Source organism: Geotrypetes seraphini, chromosome 16 (genome assembly GCF_902459505.1).
Source record: "Geotrypetes seraphini chromosome 16, aGeoSer1.1, whole genome shotgun sequence".
Taxonomy (NCBI): Eukaryota; Metazoa; Chordata; class Amphibia; order Gymnophiona; family Dermophiidae; genus Geotrypetes; species Geotrypetes seraphini.
In genome coordinates, this window is record NC_047099.1 from 43,714,232 (window position 1) to 43,732,590 (window position 18,359).

General features: G+C 44.3%; 1 long non-coding RNA gene across 1 annotated transcript in view; it reads left to right on the top strand.

The window, feature by feature from the left end:
• Positions 1-18,158, top strand: part of LOC117350230 — a 74,642-nt gene extending 56,484 nt beyond the window's left edge. Inside the window, exon 4 of the long non-coding RNA XR_004537259.1 lies at positions 18,002-18,158. This is a non-coding gene — a long non-coding RNA (uncharacterized LOC117350230). The remainder of the gene's footprint in view (positions 1-18,001) is intronic.
• The last annotated feature ends 201 nt before the right edge of the window (positions 18,159-18,359 follow it).

An 18,359-nucleotide genomic window follows, 5' to 3' on the forward strand; every position in this document is an offset into this window, starting at 1 on the left:
GAGCTCATGTTCTGCTGACTCACACTAACACGCTGTCAAAAAACCTTATTTCCCCATCCAAAGAAGCTTTGGAAAAGAGCACAGGGGCAACTTGTGCATGTGTAACGGTATGGATGTGGGCATAGATGTAAGAATGGGGACAGTATATGCATGTCTGCAGTCTGTATATGTATGCAATAGTGTTTAACATTCTGTTTGCAACATGCCAGGATCTCCGGTACAGCAGAGACACACAGGGAGGTTCCTTGGCATTGTTGAGTACTGGAATAGCAAAGGTGTTATAGGGCAGGAACGAGGTGCATTGACAAAAGTATGTGTGTTGTCTGGGGGACTGGAACAGCAGGGTCGCTTGAGGGTCAGAGTGAGATGCGTTGGCAGTGTGTGGTCTTAGTACTGGTATAGCGGGGGTGTCGACAGGCAGGAGTGAGATGCATTGACAGAAGTGCTCTGTGTGTGGTCTCAGTTTGGAATAGGGCCACTGCAGGGCAGAAGTGAGGTAGATTGGGGGGGGGGAGGTTCAGGACTGGCACAGCAGAAAGTGCTGTAGAACTCAACTAGGACAGACTGGCAAAGGAACGCAGGGATTTTCTCTTTCTCCTCCTTCTCTGCATTAGTAGAGGGATCTGGCAATGAAGATTAACTGTCTCTTGAAAGCTTCTTAGAATCTAAGCAGTTCTTATTGGAACCTTACGTCAAGGCGTCTTCAGTCTCTGGCCTGGCTAGTAGGAATGACCCAAAAGCACAACCCCTAGCCCTCAGAGGATATGGGAAAAATCTTCTAGCAGCCAGAAGTTAGGAAAGCAGCTGCTGATGGAAGAGATTGGGCAGGCAGGCTGAGGCAGGCTCGAGCAGACATAAAACAGCTGATCTGACTGAGTGTTTCCCCTTTGTTTACATCTCTTGCAGACCCATTAACAGACTTCCTCTCCTCTAGGGATGGCGCAAGGATATTATTGTTTATTAGGCATTCGCTATACTACCTTTAATGAACTACATCAAAGCCGTGGACAGACTAAAATTAGAAATGATGGAAATGGAACATCATGGTCAATAGGAAAAGATAGAAAAGCATTTGAAACAGTGACACGGTGCTAAAGGAAAACGTGAGAGCAAGAGCAACCTGGGGGCTAGATGCCCTAAACACGGTCGCTAAGACCGTGCGAGCCGCTGTTGGCTGATTTGTTGGCCAATGTTCCAACAAGTTTCCGTGCAAATGATTTGCACAGAGGTTCGCCGTAATCCCAGTCACTGAGAGGATTGTGAGGTTATAAGATTTGTAGTGCGGTGGAATCAAGATTAGAGCGAATTCTGTCGATTTTATCAGTGAAGGAGGAGAGTGTCTCGCTGTCGAGGTTAGTGTGTAGAATAGGGACCCGTGACCACACCCCCAGATGGCATCTGCGCATGCCCCTTCCTAACGTGCTTTTGACAGGAAGCTTTTCAAAACCAAGTGCCGGGTTTTGAAAAGCCATCCGGGTAACCCTAGTTTAGTAGTTGGTTGTTTCCTTGGGATGATGTGAAGAATTTCTTTGTTAGTGTAAATAGGCTTCTTGTTCTGTTGGGCGACTTGCTTGTTTGGCTTCAAGGAAGGTCCATTTGTCGGTTTTATGTAGTTCTTTCCATGTAGTCTTGTTGTTTGGGTGTTTTGATTTGCACCATTTTCTTTGGGCTCTTCTTAGCTACCTTTTTTCGGTCCTTACGTGGTCAGTGGGGGCTTGTGGAAGTGGTGCTTCATCTCTCTGACTGTGGCGAAGCTTTCATAGAGGAATTTGACCGCTGTATGCCAGTTTGTAGCAGCATCATGAATGGTGGAGAAATTTGGTTTTGTTGTTTCTAGGTCTATTGCATCCTTCTTGTAGACTTTCTTGGGTTGGGGTTCCTGTGTTTTTGGGGTTGAATGTGATCAATCCAGGGCATTTGGCTGATGGTGGCTTTTTTGCATGAAGACAAGATTGAGTATGTGGCCACAGTGGCTAGCAATAGAAGGATGCATCCATGGTGGCGGCACCTCCCCATGCCCTCTTCTCCCCCCACCGTTCCTTCCTGCCCCCTCACTCTACACACGTGCTCTCCCTTCCCCCCATGTACCTCTGTAAATCTTTGCCAGTGTGCGTGGCTTCTCCAGCATGCCTGCACCCCCATTGAGATGGCGCCCGGGGCAGTCCACCCTCCCACCTTCACTATGCCATTGTGGGAGTGTCAGTCTAGGCAAGCTTGTCACCTCCACCCTCTAGCCCTTCTCCCTCCCATTCCAGAATTAATTCCATTCACCATTTTTTTAAAGTGCTGTTTAAAAGTCTACCATTCCTTCTGTACATTATACAAGTCTTTAACGTACATAGTCAGCAGTCATCCTCGTTCTCCATAAATACAATATTTCTCTAAGATGGTTAAGGGGTTGGAGGAGTTGCTGTACAGCAAAAGATTAGAGAAACTGGGCCTCTTTTCCCTCGAACAGAGGAGATTGAGAGGGGACATGATCGAAACATTCAAGATAATGAAGGGAATAGACTTAGTAGATAAAGACAGGTTGTTCACCCTCTCCAAGGTAGAGAGAACGAGAGGGCACTCTCTAAAGTTAAAAGGGGATAGATTCCATACAAACGTAAGGAAGTTCTTCTTCACCCAGAGAGTGGTGGAAAACTGGAATGCTCTTCCGGAGTCTCTCATAGGGGAAAACACCCTCCAGGGATTCAAGACAAAGTTAGACAAGTTCCTGCTGAACCAGAACGTACTCAGGTAGGGCTAGTCTCAGTTAGAGCGCTGGTCTTTGACCAGAGGGCCGCCGCGTGTGCGGACTGCTGGGCACGATGAACCATTGGTCTGACCCAGCAGCGACAATTCTTATGTTCTCTGCAAATTCATCATTTTGGAAAACAAATTGGCTCACTCCCCTGAACATTCCTGTTTAATCTTCTCTGTGCTGTTATTATGGCTGTGACTTGGACAGTCCTGCATTCCCAGTGCATTGTGGGACTCGTAGTTCCTGATCCTTGGTGAAACTGAGTGACATCACTGAGGCAGAAGTTCCCACGCCTTAGTTTTATGTCCTGGGTTTCAGTGTGTCTTAATGCCAGGCCCACAGGAAGCCCAAAACTGGACCAGAGTCTCCCCTGCAGTCAAATCTCTCGGCACATGTGTCCCTGGTGTTTTTCCTCATATCTCCTTTTTTGCTCCTATTCTAAATTCCTAGTTCTAAAATCTTGGCCAACACCCAAAATACAGTGTTTTTCTTCTTAAGTGTATGTTTATTAAGAACTTTATATACTGCATAACAGCCTAACAGGATCCAAGCAGTTTACAATACATCATGAAAAGAACTCTATGGGAGACTTCTGTTCCTACTCAGAGACACATATACGTCACTCTCGGACTGCAGCGCACATGGGAATCTGCCTTACGTTTCCTTCTCTTCTTGACCAGCATCATTCAAGCTGTATTCAGTCAGTTACGGGAAAGGCAATCCCTGAAATAGCAGAATCATCTCATGATTTTGAAATGAGCGTCAAGACCAGAAAGTGAGACTGGATGAGGTCATTTGTATTCCCAGTCCACTAGAGGCGGACCCAGTTTACCGAACCCATTTCAGATAGTTGTGCCTTTGACCTTAAAAACCAGTGATGGAAGGCCAGGACTAGCACGCATAAGGCTCTCAGTTGAATTCTTATGTAGGGACTTCTGCGCTGTGGGTAGCTGCTTTCATAGCAGTTGTGGCTGTTGCATAGGAGTGAAACCTATATGGGCAGAATCAGGACCCATAACTGTAAGGCTCTAACTGAAGCCAGGTTACATGACCCCACGGCCCAGATGGATGATGCAATGCCCCAACAAATTCATGTTTATGTAATTCTGACCAATACCATTCATACAGTAGAATATGGAAGGAGAAAGCAATGGGTAAGCATGAAATAATGGAGAAACAGAGTTAGAAATGTTACGGAAGACAACAGATGAAAAGTGATAGAAATAGCAAGGCCCTATATGTTTCTGGGGTTGGCAATCAGTGCAAATGAGCTCCCCCAAGGGTGCACCCCATTTATGGTGGTTATAGATAGAATAGATCTTGGATGAAACCCTAAACCGAGAAGGAGGACAAGTTGCGGCTTCTGAATCATTATGAACTATACGGCCAGAAATTGGAAGGCCGGGAATCCAATAGATATCCGAAGCATTATAACAGACTGTTCAAGAATAATGCAATACTGGGACTTGCGAGTGGTGTGTTATCCCATAAGTTACAGGTAGCCATGGAAATCTGACTGAAGATGTTTGATGAAGGCGGAGTAGATCTAGCCATCAATTCATGGTGGATTACCCTTACGTCATGGCTCAGCTCTTTAGGATCTCCTTGCCGATATCTTATTATTGCCTTTGCATGTTTTCTATGTTTAATAGTGTCTTGCTGTTTAACTCAGCAAACATGGGGTTATCATTTTCCTAACTAGAGGTAAACAGCAAGACACTACTAAAATAGGAGAGCGACCAAGATGGTAAAGGGGATAGAACTCCTCTCATATGAGGAAAGACTAAAACGGTTAGGGCTTTTCCGTTTGGAAAAGAGACGGCAGAGGGAAGATAGGATTGAGGTCTACAAAATCCTGAGTGGAGTAGAACGGATACAAGTGCATCAATTTTTCACTCCGTCAAAAATTGCAAAGACTAGGGGACACTCAATGAAGTTACAGGAAAATACTTTTAAAACCAATAGGAGGAAATAGTTTTTCACTCAGTTAAGCTTTGGAACACGTTGCCAGAGGATGTGGTAAGAGTGGTTAATGTAGCTGGTTTTAAAAAAAGGTTTGGACAAGTTCTTCTTCACCCAGAGAGTGGTGGAAAACTGGAACGCTCTTCCGGAGTCTGTCATAGGGGAAAACACCCTCAAGGGATTCAAGACAAAGTTAGACAAGTTCCTGCTGAATAGGAACGTGCGCTGGTAGGGCTAGTCTCAGTTAGGGTGCTGGTCTTTGACTGCTGGGCACGATGGACCACTGGTCTGACCCAGCAGCGGCACTTCTTATGTTCTTATGAAAAGTCCGTAGTCTACTGTTGAGACAGACATGGGTCGGCAGCAGCTACTATTTGGGTTTTTGCCAGGTACTTGTGACTTGGATCGGCTTCTGTGAAGCCGGGACACTGGGCTAGATGGACCATAGATCTGACCCAGTAAGGCTATTCTTATGTTCTTATGGCTCACAATAAAATACAAATTACATAAAATAGGGAAGGAACACTGGATTACTGGTTCTTTAAAATCTCCGACTATATCCCCAACTTTGAAGTCTCAACCTATTCCACTTATAAATACTTTGACGTATTGAGTTCACTTAGATTCTGCACTAACATTTCATCCACAATTGGTTTCTATGGTTTTCATTCTTTTTGCAAGATTCGTTCGTATATAGATACTCCTTGCTGTGAATCACTTGTTTATGAACTAGTTACCGAAATTGGATTCTTGTAACATCATATACTCTGGACTACACAGGCCTCTATTAAGAAATTGCAGACTGTTCAAAATAACACTTCGGAGGTACGATCCCACTCTCCGTTGTTTAAGGAATATCATTGGCTTCCTATTAAATATCATTTCATGCATAAAGCATTAACTTTAGCGTTTAAAGTACTACACAGTGGGTAGCTTGATTATCTAGCAAAATTGATTCTTCCATAGAAACCTCAACTTCAAATCGATTTGGTTAGACTAATGTCAACTTGCAACTCTGCCTTTTTCGCTTCTGTTCCAAATCTAGGGAACTCCCTTCCAAATGAGTTATGCTGTAAGCTTTCTTATTCTAAATTTAGAGCTTTATTAAAGACTTATCTTTTTGGGATTAGATTTCTATCAAATTTTAATTTTAAATTTCTTTTTCCAATTTTTGGAAACAGATCACACAGCGACTATTAGATGACTAAACTTTTATTTTTTTAACTGGTTTTATTTGTTTTTATTATCTGTTCTTTAAATATTGGCACTCTTTCCCTTTTCCAAATGTTATTGTAAACCGCACTGATGTTGTAACGAAGTGCCTTATATAAATACTAATAAACAAACATAAACAATTGGATACAGGAAGGAACTGAGTCAATCAATTTGGGGGAGAGGGCAAGGATATGAAATGAGGGGAGAAGATAATGAAGGATCAGAAACTGGTTGGCGGGCAGGAAACAGAGGGTAGGAGTAAAAGGCCACTACTCGGACTGGAGGAGGGTCACGAGTGGGGTCCCGCAGGGCTCAGTGCTCGGGCCGCTGCTATTTAATATATTCATAAATGATCTAGAAACAGGGACGAAGTGTGAGATAATAAAATTTGCGGACGACACCAAACTATTTAGTGGAGCTCAGACTAATGAGGACTGTGAAGAATAGCAAAGGGACTTGAACAAACTAGGGGAATGGACGACGAGATGGCAGATGAAGTTCAACGTTGAGAAATGTAAAGTATTACATGTGGGAAACAGAAACCTGAGGTACAACTATACGATGGGAGGGATGCTATTGAATGAGAGTACCCAAGAAAGGGACTTGGGGGTAATGGTGGACATGACAATGAAGCCGACGGCACAGTGCGCAGCGGCCGCTAAGAAGGCAAACAGAATGCTAGGCATAATCAAGAAGGGTATTACAACCAGAACAAAAGAAGTTATCCTGCCCTTGTATCGGGCGATGGTGCGTCCGCATCTGGAGTACTGTGCCCAATATTGGTCGCCGTACCTTAAGAAGGACATGGCATTACTCGAGAGGGTTCAGAGGAGAGCGACGCGTCTGATAAAGGGGATGGAAAACCTTTCATACGCTGAGAGATTGGAGAAACTGGGTCTCTTTTCCCTGGAGAAGAGGAGACTTAGAGGGGATATGATAGAGACATACAAGATCATGAAGGGCATAGAGAGATTAGAGAGGGACAGATTCTTCAAACTTTCAAAAAATAAAAGAACAAGAGGGCATTCAGAAAAGTTGAAAGGGGACAGATTCAAAACGAATGCTAGGAAGTTCTTCTTTAACCAATGTGTGGTGGACACCTGGAATGCACTTCCAGAGGGCGTAATAGGGCAAAGTACGGTACTGGGGTTCAAGAAAGGATTGGACAATTTCCTGCTGGAAAAGGGGATAGAGGGGTATAGATAGCAGATTACTGCACAGGTCCTGGACCTGTTGGGCCACCGCGTGAGCGGACAGCTGGGCACGATGGACCTCAGGTCTGACCTAGCGGAGGCATTGCTTATGTTCTTATGTTTAATCTAGATGGGAGATATAAGACTTGTTCCGGTTAAGTTGAAATGGAACAGGAAATAATTGTCAGACCTCTGTCCATTTGGGCAGATGGGAGGCTTTGGGCCTTTGATGTGCCTGGGAGATGTGAAACCTCTTTAATAAAAGTCTTCCTTCCAGAGCCAGCTCAGCCTATGGACCAAGTGAGGCCCTGGCCCTGGGCGCCGGTTAGAAAGGGTGCCAAAATCCTAGTCTGGTCTACCTTCAAAGTTCTAGAGGAATAGATATCTTACTGAGATTTGGCTTCCTTTATCATCAGTGTCCTAAGCCAGTGCCTCACTTGGTACAGCAAGAGGGAGAGACGAGAGAGAGAGAAAGGAAGATACCAGATCACAGGTGGAGGGATGGTGTGGGGGGAAGAGGAGAGATATAACAGATTGTGAGGGTAGAGGGGTGTCACAGTCCCTTGAGCCTGCCCTTCATTCCTTCCATCTAGCCCAACCCTTCTGATGGAGTCTACAAACCATGGCTCCCTGTAGAACTGAGATTGCATGTACCCACAGTCTAGCCATTAGAGATTGCTCAGTGATCCCCCTTCTCTCCCCCAGAGGATTCCAAACCCTATCCCCTGGCTGATATGGGGGTCTTCTTTGGTAGGAGGTGACTTGCCATATGTGTTCCTTATCTTTTCACTGAGGACAGAGAAGGGCCAATACAGGGTATAGAAGCCTGGGTGAGGCTTTGTTACTTACCAGCGATGGAGTCTCATTATCTTCATCTGATCACTAGTACCCTTTTCCTGGTTCTACGGGAAAACCTGTTTACTGCTTCATAAAACTACCTGGATTTGGGTACTCCAGTGGTAATTTGTGGTAGGTTCACTATAACTTGTAATGCTTTGGAGCTGACATGTTACAGTACAGGGTTCGTATGGTAAAGCTCTGGTTCTGGTGCAGAACAGATGTCAAGTGGTAACATCCTAGATTTGCTGGAGTATGCAACCATTACCCAGTGATGGTTACACCAAAAATGCAGATTAGACAGAGGAGCTGTGAGTGGCTGACCCAGTACTTGGACCCTGTGTCACTGGAGTGGGAAGTGAGATAGCCATATATCCACATGCCTAAGGGCTGCTTGGGGTAACATTCTGTATTTGCTGCGGTATACTGAGGTGTGCCTATGGGAACATTCTGAATTTGGTGGGATATAGCCAGGGTCCTGTGGTGCTGTACATCAGTGCTTCCCAACCCTGTCCTGGAAGACCACCAGCCAGTCAGGTTTTCAAGATAGCTGTATTGAATATGCATAGGACAGATTTACATGCCTGTCACCACCATATATGCAAATCTGTCTCATGCATATTTATTAGGGCTAACCTGAAAACCTGACTGGCTGGTGGTCCTCCAGGACAGGGTTGGGAACCATTGCTGTACATAGTAGTGTTGTATGCATATCATTTGGAATTCGGTGTGCTATGCTATAATGATGTTATGCTGATCCTGGCCGTCCTCCAAAGATACTAACATCTAGACCAGGGGCAGACACAGACGGAGAGAAACTACCAGTGAAGAGCCCCATTGTGGAAGAGTAATGGATAGCCATCCACTCCCACTCCTCCTGACTTTCTCCATTTCCAGCAATGGGGATGATTTCAGAGCCAGGAAGAGCCCTTCCCAGGAATCACAGGCATTAGGCCACTTCCTTCGTGGAAAATTCTAGATGGAAAGTTTAACGTTTAACTTTTCCTCTGCCTGGCATTTTTGGAAGAAAAGAAGCAAAGAAGACCAGAAAAAGAAATGGCACCTTTTCTTGGAAAAACAGACTCATCCTTCAGACCAAATGAAGCCTTCCCCCCAACTGAGCAAAGACAGGCTCTCTTCCTTCCTGTCTTAAGCAGGAGTTCAGTTTATGGACAATCATTGTTATAGCTCAGGGCTGGAGGAGGAGAAGAAGATGCCAAGAAATCATTTGCTTTAAGAGAAGATTTGGAAGTAAAATGAACTATGTCTAATATGTGAGCTTGAATTAAAACAAGTGGGAACCACAGTGGCAGCTGTCAAAGATATGTGAATGGATAATGGCCAGCTTTGAAGCCTTGAAAAGTTGTGCTAATTCATTCCCCTTTTTGGGTCTTTTTACCATACGTGACATCTATTGGGGGGGGGGGGGGAGGTGACTAAAACCACCAGAAATAAAAAATACAGTTTGAATGCATTCCCTTAGAGCAAACAATTTGTACAACAGTCCAAACCCCAATGATGGTGTCATGACATGAAACCTGGCTATTGTTAACATATTGGGGGGTTTAGGCCCCTTTTCCTAGAGATGGCCACATATGTCCAGGACCCTCATCATCTCCAGAGAGGAGCAATTTTTATTCTGAAATGTTGGCACGTGTGACAGAAGCGCCGGGTGAGGGGGTAGGAGGTCTACTAGGGATCAGTCAGAGTAGCTGGGCAGTGCTAGACAGTATCGAATGGATACTCGCTCACTTATTAGGAGGGTGTCCCATTCATTTGAAAGCGTGCTCACTCTCACACTCTTTGCTTCAGTACCAGTGCAGTGATGAGAGGGAAGCCTTAGAGAAGCAAAAATCTGAGCACACCTCCGTGCCTACTGCCCCTTAAGACCAATGGCCCATCTAGCCTCCTGTTTCCACTGGCCAATTCCATACAGAATCCCAAAGAAGAGCAAGAATAAGATTCCGGAACCCCAAATAGGAGCAACGTTCCATGCTACCGATCCAGGGCAAGCAGTGGCTTCCCCCATGTCTTTTTCAATAACAGACTATGGACTTTTCCTCCAGGAACTTATCCAAACATTTCTTAAAACCGCTCTTACTACATCCTCTGGCAACGCGTTCCAGAGCTTAACTATTCTCTGAGTGAAACAATTTCCTACAATTGGTTTTAAAAGTATTTCCCTGTAACTTCATCGAGTGTCCCCTTGTCTTTGTAATTTTTGACGGAGTGAAAAATCGATCCACTTGTACCCGTTCTACTCCACTCAGGATTTTGTAGACTTCAATCCTATCTCCCCTCAGCCATCTTTTTCCAAGCTGAAGAGCCCTAACCTTTTTAGTCTTTCTTCATACAGGAGGAGTTCCATCCCCTTTATCATCTTGGTCGCTCTGAATTGAATGCAATACTCAAGGTGAGGTTGCACCAAAGAGTGCTAGAGAGGCATTATAAATTTTTAGTCTTATTTACCATCCCTTTCCTAATACTTCCTAGCATCTTGTTTGCTTTTTTGGCTGCCGCCACACATCGGGCGGAAGATTTCAGCATATTGTCTATGAAGACCCTATATCGATTTCTTGGGTGCTGACCCCTAAGGTGAACCTTTCCAGAGAGCAGAGCAGAGGAGAAGAAGAAATTTCAGAGCACATTACTGCAAATACATGTGCTCTGAAGCCAATGTACATATTTTTAATTACTGGATGAAAGACAATTTTCAGTTCAACAAATTTGCACAAATTGCTCCCCACTTTCTCTGTATTCTTTCAGAGGCTCCAAAGAAAAGCCAATATCATTTAATGCTACCTTGAGTCATTTGCAAGGCAATGCTACACCTAAATCATTTTAGGTTTACTGTGAAAAATTTCACTCTTTGGCCTTCAATCTCACCCCCTGGTGTAGTAAATCTCACTCTTTGGATGATTCACCATTGGCATCTCTGTACTCAGGGAGTGTAAGATCATTTGTTGAGCTAGTTCAAGTGTGCCGAGTCAGACAGTATGTACTGAGGGTGTACATAGTTAGCTCTTATGTAGTGAGATAGCTTGTATATACTGTACTTAGCCACCCTGTGTGTACAGAGATAGCTCAAGTATATGGACAGCTTGTGCATGCTGAGTCAGCCTGTAACAGGCTGCTTGCTCATGCTGAGTCAACTTATGTGTAAAAGAAAATTCCTGTGCTCTCTCACAGGTACTGTGTGCTAACACAGCTTCCCTCTAGATATAGGGGAAATATAGTAATCTAAAATAGAGCTCATTTTCCCATCCTTGTCTGTACAAGCCTCAAACACTTTAAATCAGAAGTGTTCAAGGCTTGTGCAGTTAAGGCAGAGCTTACAGGAACAGGGCAGGGAAAGCGACAAAACAGGGCAGGGAAATTGAGTTCCTGCAGGGACGGGGACAAATTCTCTAATCTAAAATACACATGATCTATTTATTTTATTTATATAGCACTTATATCAGGTACTTTATCATTTTTCCCTATCTGTCCCAGTGGCTCAAACTCTATCTAGTGTCCCTGGGGCAATGGGGGGATTAAGTGACTTGCCCAGGGTCACAAGGAGCAGTGAGGGATTTGAACCCACAACCTCAGGGTGCTGAGGCTGTAGCTCCATCCACTGTGCCACACTCTCCCCACTTCCCCATATATAGGATGAACATAGTGTGTAAATACTGTACACTTCTCCCTCCGGATTTGCGGTTTTGTAGCTTGCTGGCTCCTCCCCCCATCAGCTTGCATAGAGAAATCGCTGATTCCAAGCGTTTACAGAGAAAATTGCAGATTCCTAGCCCTTTCTTCACCGTGTTTTGCCTCTCCTTCAGGAATAGACCAGGTCTCCCACCATGTTATTCGCGGTTTCACCATATTCAAGATGGTTTTTAATAGAAAACAGTGAATAACATATGAAAAAGTTATTCGCGTTTTTTCTGCATTTGCGGCTCTGTTAATCCCCTATCACAGCGAATACGGAGGGAGAAGTGTATACTCATAAAGACTAAGTGAACATATCACATCAGGATGCCCAAAAGCACTTCTGAAGCTCAAGTATGGATAACCATCACAGAAACACCCTACTCTGTACTAAAGCTCATATATCATAGCTCAGGTATTGTAACACCATTAATGAAGCTCGGGTATCATAACACCGTTATAAAAGCTCTTAAATTGTAGCTCAAGTATTGTAACACCATTACCGAAGCTCGTGTATTGTAACATCATTATAGAAGCTCATAAATTATAGCTCATGTATAGTAACACCATTACTACAGCTCAGGTATTGACTACCCAGTCATTAGTAGCAGTATAGAAGCTTTCAATTTTTTTGCACTTAGCATAGAATACAGATTAGCACTTAACTTCTTAGATTAAGTGCTAATTGGTAATAGCAATCAATATATAATCGGGGTTAACTTCTGCTAATTGGCATTAGTTTGCAGTTATACATTTATCTGCATTTAGCATGCAATCCTGTAGTGAACAACTACTTGGAGGTTGTGGATGTGAGAGAGGCAAGGCACTAAGGGGCTCATTTTCAAAACAGACATGGGGGAAGCCACTGCTTACCCTGGATGGAATGGTTGGCCTCTGTGAAGATGGACAATTGGTCTGATCCAGTAAGGTCTCATGCCTGCTGAGTGATTGGTTTCACCCAAGGCTGTATCTAAGCTCTGTCGCTTTGCTTGTTACTAATGAAGAGATTCATTGAACTGTTGTCCTTCTCTTTTGTTCTCCGCTCCACAGCTGGGTATTTTGTAAATCTGTAACAATCAGGGAAAGTCTTTGTTCCTCTTTGGAGGACCATTTTGTTTTTTTCTTTTTTAGCTTGTGCTGTCTGTTGGCGATATCTCCCTCCCGTCCCAGCTCGTTGCATGAGGGTGGCCAACAGCTCTCAGATCTCCAAGAGAAACAGGGCCCATATACTGTACATTCCAGGCAACAAGGACAAAATCAAGACTGGCACAGCCTGCCCTGATGACCTGGAGCTTGCTGGGCAAACCTAGTTAATCCAGCCCCAATCTCTAGTCCTCCTGGCTCCCATATCACACAGTTGGGAGAAAATTATATTTGTAGTGTCATCTCCTACTGTGAGGCAAGAAGTGGGTTAATATGGTACACACCAGCACTTGGAAACTACAATCCATACAACCATCAGTATCCATACAGTAGCAGACATATAAGAACATTCACACATGGATTCATACTAGAGTATCTACTCACTACTACCTGGACACCAAAAACTACGCACCAGCACTCATACTGTTGCCCACCAGCACTCATACTGTTGCCCACCAAAATCCACACCCCAGTGGAGCTGCTAAAGGGACCCAATTTTTGAGAGGGAGATTTAAATAAATGCTCCAGCCCCACCTCATTGTGTCACCAGACCACCCACTCTAAAGGCTCCACCTCCTGACATGCCTAAATCCCACAGCCATTCCAGAAAATACATTACTTACACCAGTGACAGCAGGATAGGTAAGAGGAAGTGTTTCAGTGCAATGTATGACACCCCTATCCATCTCGCTAAGAGATCCCACGTGCCTATCCCACACTTTCTTGAATTCAGACAGTCTCTATCTCTACCACCTCTTCTGGGATACTGTTCCACGCATCTACCTCCCTTTCTGTAAAAAAAAGTATTTTCTCAGATTACTCCGGAGCCTCTCACCTCTTCACTTCATCCTATGCCCTCTCATTGCAGAGTTTCCTTTCAAATGAAAGACTCGACTCATGCAAATTTACACCATGTAGGTATTTAAACGTCGCTATCATATCTCCCCTCTCCCACCTTTCCTACAAAGTATGCAGATTGAGATCTTTAAGCCTGCCCCCATATGCCTTATGACGAAGACCATGCACCATTTTAGTAGCCTTCCCCTGGACTGACTTCTTCTTTTTTTATCTAAGGAAGTTGATAAAAATACAATCTGACATAAAATAAAGGGTACGGGACTTGATATATTGCCTCTCTGTGGTTTACATATTATATACAAGTCCTTATTTTGTACCTGGGGCAATGGAGGCTTAAGTGACTTGCCAGCCACAGTGGGAATCCAATCCAGGTCCCCAGATTCTCGCTAACTTTTAGGGCTCTTCCTCCACTAACACATAAGCACCAGAATCCAGACACCGGCATTCACACACCACCATGTAAAAAGCAGGATCCACACTTCAAAAGCAGTCACGTGTTGACTTTACACGCCTGAATCCTTGCCACCGACATCCATATGCCATATATGAGTATTTGCCAGAAACCACACAATAGTGGCTTTAATTATATTCTGAATTAGGTCATTGTATTGTTTTATTTTGCTATAAACAATCCTGAATCATTACTGGAGTAGAGGAGGATAAAAAAATGTGAGTAGGAATGCATCTAGACACACACATACACACATTAACAGTTGTACAAAAGACTCAAAACACCAACACAGCAGCAGACCTAGGTTATGTGACACTCAGGACTGATCATTTTAATGCACCCCCCCCCCTACCTCTTGGTATGCCACTGCCTGAAGAAGGGGATTTTGATCTCCAAAAGTTAGTAAATAATGTATTAAAATTAGTCCAGTAAAATGAATACCTTATTTCCATTTTCTATTTATAAATGTTTATCAATACAGCTGCAATACTACTTTATTCTAAAGCAACAACAAATAAATATTTTTTCTACCTTTTGTCATCTCTGGTTTCTGCTTTCCTCATCTTCTCTTCACTGTCCATTCCATTCAGCGTCCGCCCCCTTTCTCTGTCCCTTCCATTTTTCTCTTTCTATCTCCACTCCCTCCCCCTTGCTCTGGCATCTCTCTCTTCTCCTCTCCTTCCCACCTCAACTCACCCCATGGTCTGGCATCTGCTTCCTTTCCCCTATGCCATGGGATCTCTCTCCTCTGTTCTCCTTCCATCTCTCCTTTCATGATCTGGCATCTCCTTTCCTTCCTTTCCCTCCTCCCTTCTTTCCTGATGGTCTAACATCTCAGGCTCCTTCCCCCCATACCCTGGCATCTCCCTTTCCTTCTGTGCTCTAGTATCTCCTCTCTTTCTTTTCCCTCCCTCCTTTCTCCCTGGTCTGGCATCTCCTTTCCTTCCTTTCCCTCCCTCCCTTCCTTCCCCATCCATGGTCTGGCATCTCTCTTTCCTGGTCTTCTGTCTCCCTCCTTTTCCCCAATTGGGTGCAGCATTTCTCTCCTCCTCCCCTTTCTTCCTCTGTCACCCCCCAGTCGGCAACACAATGTTCAGAACTCGCTGCTCTTGCCAGCATTGGGCCTTCCAATCTGCAAATCCTGCCTACTTCCTGTTTCCGCGAAGGCAGGACCCAGCAGACAGGAAGGCCCGATGCTGGCAAACCAGTGAATTCTGAATGCTGCCACTTCTGGAAGAAGTTCCCGGAGTCAGACCATGATGCCAACCCTTGCTCGGAGTACCCTCTCATGGGCAGCATCTGGGGTGGACCGCTCCCCCCCCCCCCCACTTGGTACACCACTGCATCAGCAACTTCATGGCAACATTTGCGCTTCAGTGCTTGTTCTCGTCAGCTTCCCTGCACCAACACTTGCATACCAGGGACAGCACAGTTCAGTTGGAGAGTTTGTCCTTGTGATAAAGATAAATGGGAGGGTCTGGATGGTCACTAGACATGCGTTGAGGTACAGTAATGCCAGCTTCTCTGCCTCGTCACCCCTGATATTGAATCAGAGGAAGGCGCTATCACTACTCCACAGAGCTCCCCATTCAGTCTCACCCCAGTGACCAGTGGGATGAAAGTTAGTCTTTCATTACTAATCACTTCTCGGCCACGTCAATGAGAGGTGAGGGTTGGAAGGGAAGTACTTTGACTGTATAGAAGAGAAATGAGGTCATTGCAGGAAGGACCCCGCATCCTGCCCCCTGCTCTCTCCATATCCTGAAAGCTGGGAAAAGCTTATCGGTGTGGAGTGCAGAAGGAGAGGGGGTGGGAAGTGAGCACAGCTTGGAGATGGGGCGAAGTCACAGCAGGTCTGGGGAGACGGTGACCTGTGAGGTCAACAAACTTATTCCACACAGGAGGTCTAATGATTTGAGTGAGAGAAGGGGAATGGAAAGACAGACAGACTGTTTCCATAGAAACTTAACCACACTCAGCACCTGTATAACAACCCAGCCATGCTATCACAGCACAAACACTACCTATGAAAATTCAGCACTGCAACTCTTTTGCCAGGCTCCTAGAACAGGAAAACCAGAACAAGCCCTCCTACACATGCTCGCAAAATACTTCACCTCGGTCACGCTTGCAAAACACAGACAGACCCTCACCCAATAAAGAAACAGAAATATGCAGACAAAATGTGAAGTGGAAACCACAAGAAGACAGACTCTGTATGCAATGCATCACAAGAGAAGTAAAACCAGAATTACCGTACATTTCTTCCTGTACTGTGCAAAATACAAAGGGGTAGAGAGTCAGCCAGTGGCGGCATTTTCAACACAAAGACGTGGAACAACCTCCCAACAACCATCAGATCTGAACTGAACTACCTCACATTCTAAAGATATCTCTCTATGACACCGTATTCAACGCAGAAAGTGACCCTTGAGCGTCAGCTACGTGACCTTGAACTATAAGCGACCTCTTCCTTCAATAATACTAGTTTCTCTCTTCTGGTTTTGTATCTAAGGTTACCAGACGTCAGGATTTACCCAGAAATGTCCTCTTTTTAGAAGACTGTCAGGTCGGCACTTTGTCCAGGTTTTGAAAAGCTGTTGAGATCAGGGTCGAGTCTGGAGTGCATCTGCGCATGCGTGGATGCGATGAGGTGATGTCACACGCAGGCATTTATGCAACATCATCATGTCACATCTCTGCGCATGCACAGATGCACTCCAGACTTGGCCCAAAGAGACGAGGTTTGCTTGGGGCTGGGGTTGGAGAGGCGGAATCAAGCAGGCCTGGGGCGGGGCCACGCATCCTCTTTTTCCAGATGCAAAATTTGTACCATCTCTTAATCTGTATTGTAATCTGTAGCATCCTTAAATTGTACTTTAAGTCACCTTAAACCTATTTAGGCACAGTGCGACTCATAAATCCCAGATTAGATTAGATGTCTAGTTATTCAGTGCCAGGCCATGAGCAGGCACCAACATTGAATACCTAGTAAGATACAGCCACCCATCATTTATCAGTAAGAATGGACAAAGATCCAATCCAATCCTTGGTTTTGTTGTACACTGATTCATCCCTTGGTTAACAAAATAATCACAGAACATGAAGAAGGTATTCAAGTAGAACCTCATCCTCTACAATCATTCATTTAAAATAGAAGAATCAGTTAGGAATTCCTGGAATAAATAGGTTTTCAACAAGTGAGGAAGAAGTCTAACTTCTGAAGGGAGTTCATTCCAAATTTTTGCAAACAGAAAGATAGGACTGTGTTTTATCTGGTCCAATTTACCAATGCAGTTAAGTACCATGGAACTGGAGGAGTTTTAAAAGTGAAACTAAAAACAAAGGAGAAGACTGACATTCCCCCCCCCAAAAAAAAAAAAAAAAACCCAACAATTTCAGAGAGTTCAGAGGAAAATAGGAGCAACCAATCCAATGAGCCAAAAGCATGGACCATAATGTTATTAGACATCCAACTCAAATACAATCCAAGGATAGACCCAACACGGTCCATGTTTCAGCTTTTATGCCTATATCAGGAGTCCTGTGTATTCATAAAAGCTCATTTGAGTCATACTAATGAATCGAAAAGCCACTAGTACGATGAAGACCGTTCTATGGTAAAACGGAAGTGCACTGGCCATCTGGCATTCCAGACACAATTTAACGGTTATGTAGAGGCCGGCTGCTCCTTCTGCCCATAGGTAAAAGCAACCCTGTCTCTATGGAGAGCAGGACAGAAGTCCTCACAAAAAGGTCACTTCATCCAGTAGCATCCAAACGGGAAAAACTTTCACTACCTTTATTGAGTATGATCTTCCTTAAAGTCCAGTCCTTTTTTGAATTCAGATGCCCGGGGAAGCCATCATGAACTTTTCCTTAGACTCTCCCTCTTTTCTTTGTAACCAGGGAATGCTTGGAATAAACTCGCTGGACTCTTTACCCTAGTGCTATGGGTTTGATCAAGATGGTCGCCAAGCAAATCGCATAGGAAATGTTTCCTGGTGGAATACACTTGGTGGGCAATTTGATGGTGTTTTGAATAAATTCAAGATGTTGGAAGTTATACTGGTACAGTGTTTTAAGTGGGTCAGAAATGGAACCTGGGATACTGGTTATGTCTTTCTAGATTGCTATATCTACTTTTGTAAGCAACCGAGAACCTTGTTCTTTCCAAAGTATGTATTTTCCATTCTTTTTAGTTTTAGGACTGTGAACCATCAAAAGCTTTTTGGTGATGACACTATACAAGAATTATAGATTAGTT